The sequence below is a fragment of the Nicotiana sylvestris genome, chromosome 2 (assembly GCF_000393655.2).
Source record: "Nicotiana sylvestris chromosome 2, ASM39365v2, whole genome shotgun sequence".
Lineage (NCBI taxonomy): Eukaryota > Viridiplantae > Streptophyta > Magnoliopsida > Solanales > Solanaceae > Nicotiana > Nicotiana sylvestris.
Genome location: NC_091058.1, coordinates 216,013,906 through 216,021,070, shown reverse-complemented (window position 1 = coordinate 216,021,070; position 7,165 = coordinate 216,013,906).

Below are 7,165 nucleotides of genomic sequence, written 5' to 3'. Positions count from 1 at the left end.
AAATATAAATAATAAACTTTGAACAGAGGAAGAGCAAATGTTTTTATTATCAATGTAATGAAAACGATCAAGGGTCATGGGCTATCTAACAATCCTATTGCATTCTTCAATTGAATTGATTAACTAATTTATCTAGTTTATTGGTTAACAAGGTTAATAGTACTTATAAGAATCTGTCGAGTTCTTACTCGCCTATTCATGCCAACCTAACACCTATATGTCTATGGAGTTAGAATCAACAAGAACACATTTATATTTCTTGTAAATCAATCAAGCAAGGCAATTAAGTATATGTCTATCCTAACAGCGAATCCGTTCCCTGATGCCCATGTTCAAAAACTTGCTCTACTCAATCCTATATGCAATCTAGAATTCCCACTTTCGACTTCAATTCTAAAGTCGTAGATAGTATTCAATTGGTGATCAAACAATCAAATAATAAAGCGCATGATTGAATAAATAACCAATATGATAAATCAATAAGGCAAAATCAATATCTGAATAACAATAGTCATGAAAGAACCACAAGCCTAGAACGTGAAGTTTAGCTCCACATAGACAGGGTAGCCAAATAACAAATCATACAAAGAAACATAAAAATTACTAAGTTTGGTGGAAGAAAGGATGAAACCCGGCCTCCACGGCGACTCTGTGCTCTCCCTAAGTCGAATTCCTTTCAAAAATTATGTTCGATGACCTAGAAGGGGCGTTGTTTGCCTATATATTGCGTACAAAAGTTGTAGGCCAAAGTTTTTCTTTTCCTAATCCGACCCAACTTCAGGGATTGATGCAGGGGAGGATTCTTCACATCCACTTCTCCAGCTTCGTGTCACTACCCTAAACCCCAAACCCGGTCGTGATGGTGCCTCTCGTGAAGACAAGGCCAGCCAACACTTCCCATTTCCAATTATCAACAGTTAAGCATTTAGAAACAGTTTAAACATGGATAAATAAACCAAAATATAAGCAAATGATAGTATAATATGCGGAATACAACCCAAACACAGCCCGATAGCAGGGTATCACTAGTCGTGAGCATCTATAAATCTTAATACAAGACCGATAAGTCTATAACTATTACAATTGTCTGAAAAGAGATAGAAATGACAAAGAGGGAGAAACAAGGGACTGCTGACGCCAAACAACTACCTTGTGAACTCTGAATGTCTATCGGGAGCTCTCAACTCGCACTGGCAGGATCAGCAACGCCTGAATCTACACACAGGGTGCAGGAAGTAAAGTGAGTACTCCAACTCAGTGAGTAATAGTCATAAATAAAGATTAAAAGTAGGAAATCATGTAAGGCACAAAAGCATGCTATAATGAAGCAGTAAAACCATTAAAACAGGTAAAACCAGTGAAAAATAGGTAAAAAAATTCTTTAACTCAAATTTTACTTCATGAAAAGCCTTTTTCAACAATTAAGCAGGTAATTGGCAGTCAATTATGAAAAGTAAACACATAAAGGTTCGCCCCCTCGGGCAACATCTTAGAACAGTACCATCCCCTTGGGCTCAATCACATAGAACAATGGGTACTCGCGCTCACTAGGGGTGTACAGACTCCTAGAGGGGCCCCTTACGGCCCAAGCGCAATATCAAGCCACCTCGTGGCATCATCACTAGGCCTTTGGCCTCATATCAATCAAGCCACCTTGTGGCATACATATATCAGGCCCTTGGCCTCATAATCAGTATCAAATGTTTCCTCACAACATAGGCCCTCGGCCTTACTCAGTCAAAAATCCTCACAAGCCACTCGGGCAATAGTAAAACATGATTCTCAGCCCAAAAATATCATTTAAAAGATCTTGCAAGTGTTTAAAATAGAGCAAACATGGCTGAGTATGAAAACAATGAAATATAACATGACTGAGTTCAAGTATAAAGTCAAAATAGTGAGGAAATACCAATAAAAATCCCCGAAGAGTTCAAATAGTTGGCACAAGGCCCAAATATGACATTCAACCCAAATCATGATGATAGCAAATAGATTTTAGTCAAATATGCAGTAAAATAGTCATCCGGGACGGACTAAGTCACAATCCCCAACAGTGCACGACCCCATGCTCGTTATCAAGCATGTGCCTCACCTCAATATAGCACTACGATGTGCAAGTCCGGGGTTTCATACCCTCAGAACATCATTTACAATCATTACTCACCTCGAACCAGTCAAATCTCTAGCTCGCGATGCCTTTTCCCCTTGAATCAGCCTCCACTCATGTCGAATCTATCCAAAATCAGAACGAGGACGTCAAAATATGCTAAGGGAACGAAGCCCAAGCGAAAATAATCAATTTACAACATAAATCTTGAAATTACCAAAACCCAACCCCCAGGTCCACGTATCGGAATTCAATAATTTTTACATCAATAGATTCTTTATCTCCCCACGAGTTCATACATATCAAAAGTTCTGAAATCCGACCTCAAATGGTCCTTCAAATCCTCAAGCAAGGTCTAAGTTTTCAAGCCCTAGTTTCTCCAACTTTCACCCTTCATTTACATGATTTCTAGCTCTAATCTGTGTAATAATAGCATAGGAACGAGTTTTAGGTCCAAATTCCTTACCTCAATAAAGTTCCCTTGAAATCCCTCTTTCAAATCGTCCAAAAAGCTCCAAGGTCGAAGTCAAAAATGGTGAAATAGTTCAAATTTCGTGAAGGCCATAATTTATACCTTCTGCCCAGACATTTTCGCATATGCAGCTATATTTCCGCTTCTGTGTACCGCATATGCGGTAACAAACCACCCCATCTGCGGTCCTCACTTAAACTCCCATTTCCGCATCTGCGATCCATTATCCGCATCTGTGACTTTGCAGATGTGGTCCTCTTAGCTGATTCTGCAGTTCTTGCTCTTCAAGCCCTTTTTTGCTTCTGCGGCCGATCTCCCGCACGTGTGGCGTCGCACCTGTGGTCCCCAATCCGCAGGTGCGGAAATACCAGAAGCAGCAAAAGTTCAGCAGCTGTAAACATTCCTCAAACTCCCCGTCAACCATTCGAAATCACCCCGAGGCCCCCGAGACCTCAACCAAAAGTATAAACATATTCTAATACCTTATTCAAACTTGTTCCAATCTTCAAAACACCTCAAACAACATCAGATCAACTAAGACACGTCGGATTCAAGCTAAACTTTCAAAAATCTTCCGAATTCTTCTTTTGATCAAAAACTCAACCAAACCACGTCCGAATGACCTGAAATTTTGCACGCACATCCCAAGATCTGAGCCAAGGCCTCCTGAAGGCCCCCATTAATGGGCACAGCTGGTGCTGCAGGAGCATCCATAACTGGGACCTAATCCTGAACTGGGGCAACTAGTGGATCTACAGGTGCTGCCCTAGCTGCTCTTCCCCTACCACGACCACGACCGCATCCTCGGCCTCTGGTGGCCATAGCTGGGGGTACTGGTGGTCGTCCATCCTGACAAGTAGCACGTGTCCTCACCATCTGTGAGAGAATAGAGCAACATAAGTTAGTACTCGGATCAACAAATTCGCACGACAAGAATTTCAAGAATATGAAGTTTTTCCTAAAGGTTCTTCAGCCTCTCGAGGATAAATACAGACATTTCCGTACCAATCCGCGAGACTCTACTAAACCTGCTCATGACTCGTGAGACCTATGTAACCTAGGCTCTGATACCAACTTGTCACCACCCTAAACCCCAAACCCGGTCATGATGGTGTCTCTCGTGAAGACAAGGCCAACCGACACTTCCCATTTCCAATTATCAACTGTTAAGCATTTAGAAATAGTATAAACATGGATAAATAAACCAAAATTTAAGCAAATAATAGTATAATATGCGGAATACAGGCCAAACACAGCCCGATACCGGGGTGTCACTAGTCATGGCCATCTATAAATCCTAATGCAAGTTCGATAAGTCTATAACTATTAAAATTGTCTAAAAAGAAATAGAAATGACAAAGAGGGAGAAACAAGGAATTGCGGACGCCAAGCAGCTACCTCGTGAACTCCTAATGTCTATCGGGAGCTCTCAACTCGCACTGGCAGGATCAGCAACGCCTGAAGCTGCACACGGGGTGTAGGGAGTAAAGTGAGTACTCCAACTCAGTGAGTAATAATCATAAATAAAGACTGAAAGCAGGAAATCACGTAAGACACAAAAGCATGCTATAATGAAGTAGTAAACCATTAAAAATAGTAAAATCAGTGAAAAATAGGTAAAAAAATCCTTTAACTCAAATTTTACTTCATGAAAAGCCTTTTTCAACAATTAAGCAGGTAATTGCCAGTCAATTATCAAAAGTAAACACATAAAGGTTCGCCCCCTCGGGCACAATATCAACAAATCCGCCCCTCGGGGCAACATCTCAGAATAGTACCAGCCCATCGGGCTCAATCTCACATCACAATGGGTACCCACACTCACTAGGGGTGTACAGACTCCTGGAGGGGCCCCTTATGGCCCAAGCGCAATATCAAGCCACCTCGTGGCATCATCACTAGGCCCTAGGCCTCATATCAATCAAGCCATCTTGCGGCGTACATATCTCAGGCCCTCGGCCTCATAATCAGTATCAAATATTTCCTCACAACATAGCCCCCCAGCCTTACTCAGTCAAAAATCCTCACAAGCCACTCGGGCAATAGTAAAACATGATTATCAGCCCAAAAATATCATTAAAAGATCATGTAAGTATTTAAAACAGAGTAAACATGGCTGAGTACAAAAATAGTGAAATATAACATGACTGAGTTCAAGTATAAAGTCAAAACAGTGAGAAAATACCAGTAAAAATCCCCGAAGGGTTCAAATAGTTGGCACAAGGCCCAAATATGGTATTCAACCCAAATCATGATGATAGCAAATAGATTTTAGTCAAATGCCCGGTAAAATAGTCATCCAGGATAGACTGTCACAATCCCCAATAGTGCACGACCCCATGCTCGTCATCAAGCGTGTGCCTCACCTCAATATAGCACTACGATGTGCAAGTCAGGGGTTTCATACCCTCAGAACATCATTTACAATCATTACTCACCTCGAACCGGTCAAATCTCTGGCTCGCGACGCCTTTGCCCCTCGAATCGGCCTCCGGATGCTCCCAATCTAACCAAAATCAGTGCAAAACCATCAAAATATGCTAAGGGAACAAAGCCCCCTTGATTCCCTCTTCAATCCTCTTCAAAAAGCTCCAGAATAGCTCGAAAATGGTGGAAGTTAGCTCCAAAATCGCGGACAATGGCTATTTAAACATTCTGCCCAGGCATTCAAAACCTTCTTCGCAAATGCGATCAAAGCCTCGTGTTCGCGAAGCACAAATTAACGTTGACCATAATTTCCTTCATCGCGATTGCGACTCCCAGCTCGCGAACAGGAATACTTAGCTCACTTACTCACCCTGAACACGACTCCCCTTCCGAGAACGTGAAGAACAAACCAACCTGAACCCAGCTGCTCAAGTTTCCTCTACGCGAACGTGGCATAACCCCGTGAAGGCGATGACCACCTTCACAGCCTCCCAGCCTCAACCCTTCGCGATCGCGGGACCTCCTTTGCAAATGCGAAGGCCACCTTCATAGCCTCCCAGCCTAACCCTTCGCGAATGCGAGGGCCCACTCACAAACACGAAGGCTAAATGTCTGCAACACACACACAACAATTTCTACAACTTTCAACAACCTGAAATGGTCCGATTGACCACTTGAAACTCACCGGAGGCCCCCGGGACCTCAACCAAACATGTCAACATATCCCATAACATCATTCAAACTTGTTCCAATCTTTGGAACGCTCAAAACAATATCAAAACACCAAATTTGCATCGGATTCAAGCCTAAGAATTCCAAAATCTTCTAAATTACGTTTTTGATAAAAAAAGTCTACCAAACCACGTTCGAATGACCTAAAATTTTGCACACACATCTAAAATGACACAACGAAATTACTGCAACTCCCGGTATTCCATTCCGACCCCTATATCAAATTCTCACCTATCAACCGGAAAATGCCAAAATTTCAATTTCGCCAATTCAAGCCTAAATCTACTCCGAACCTCCAAAACACATTCCGATCACACTCCTAAGTCCCAAATCACCTCCCGAAGCTGTCTGAACCATCAGAACTCACATCCGATCCCTTTAACATATAATTCAACATCCGGTTGACTTTTCCAACTTAAGCTTCCTCAGAAGAGACTAAGTGTCTCAAACCTTCCCAAAACCTTTCCGAACCCGAGCCAACCAACTCGATCACACATAGAACCGATAAAAAAGCAATAAGAAGCAGAAATGGGGGAAATTGAGCGGTAACTCATGAAATGACCGGCCGGGTCATTACATCCTCCCCCTGTTATACAAACGTTCGTCCTCAAACGAGTCAAGAAACCTACCTGAAGCCTCAAACAGGTGAGGATATCTGCTCCGTATCTCCCACTCGGTATCACAGGTAGCCTCCTCCACGGGCCGACCTCTCCACTGCACTTTCATTAAAGCTATATCATCTGATCTTAACTTTCGAACCTGACGCCCCAGAATAGCTACTGGCTTCACATCATAAGTCAAATCATCATCTAACTGAACCGTGCTAAAATCCAAAACATGAAACGGATCCCCAATATACTTCTGGAGCATAGAAACATGAAATAAAGGATGCACACTCGACAAGCTGGGTGGCAAAGCAAGCTCATAATCCCTCTCCCCAATCCTCCAAATTACCTAAAAAGGCCCAATGAATTGAGGACTCAACTTATCCTTCTTCCCAAATCTCATAACACCCTTCATGGGTGAAACCTTCAAGAGAACCTTCTCACCAACCATGTAGGACACATCCCGAACCTTCATGTTAGCATAACTCTTTTGTCTCGACTGCGATGTACGAAGCCTCTCCTAAATTACCTTCACCTTTTCTTAAGCATCTTGCACCAAGTCTGTCCCCAATAGCCTAGCCTCACCCGTCTCGAACCAACCAACTGCAGATCTACACCGCCTCCCATACAAAGCCTCATATGGAGCCATCTAAATACTCGACTGGTAGATGTTGTTATAAGCAAACTCTGCGAGCGGTAGAAACTGATCCCATGACCCTTCAAAATCAATGACACAAGCACGCAACATGTCCTCCAATATCTAAATAGTATGCTCGGACTGCCCGTCCGTCTGAGGGTGAAAAGTTGTGCTTAACTCAACCC